Below are 287 nucleotides of genomic sequence, written 5' to 3' on the forward strand. Positions count from 1 at the left end.
GGGGGGGGTGCGAGCCGCCCCCCCATTGCAGGGAGCGGGCAGATGCTGTGTGTGCGCACAGGCGTGTCCGCGGAGGAATGCCGCAGTGCCCGTGCGCGGCGGGGAGCGGGGGGGGGACACACGCACCCCAGCATCAGTGCGAGAAACCCCAGCATCGATGCGAAAAACTCCAGTATCGATGCGAGAAACCCCAGCATCAGTGCGAAAATCCCCAGCGCATCCCACCCCCCGGTGCCCGCCGCCCCCCGGCCCCGGCGCCGCGGACGGGGGCGGGCGTCGGTCCCGCC

This window comes from Calidris pugnax, unplaced genomic scaffold (genome assembly GCF_001431845.1).
Source record: "Calidris pugnax isolate Ruff unplaced genomic scaffold, ASM143184v1 scaffold92, whole genome shotgun sequence".
NCBI classification, from domain to species: domain Eukaryota; kingdom Metazoa; phylum Chordata; class Aves; order Charadriiformes; family Scolopacidae; genus Calidris; species Calidris pugnax.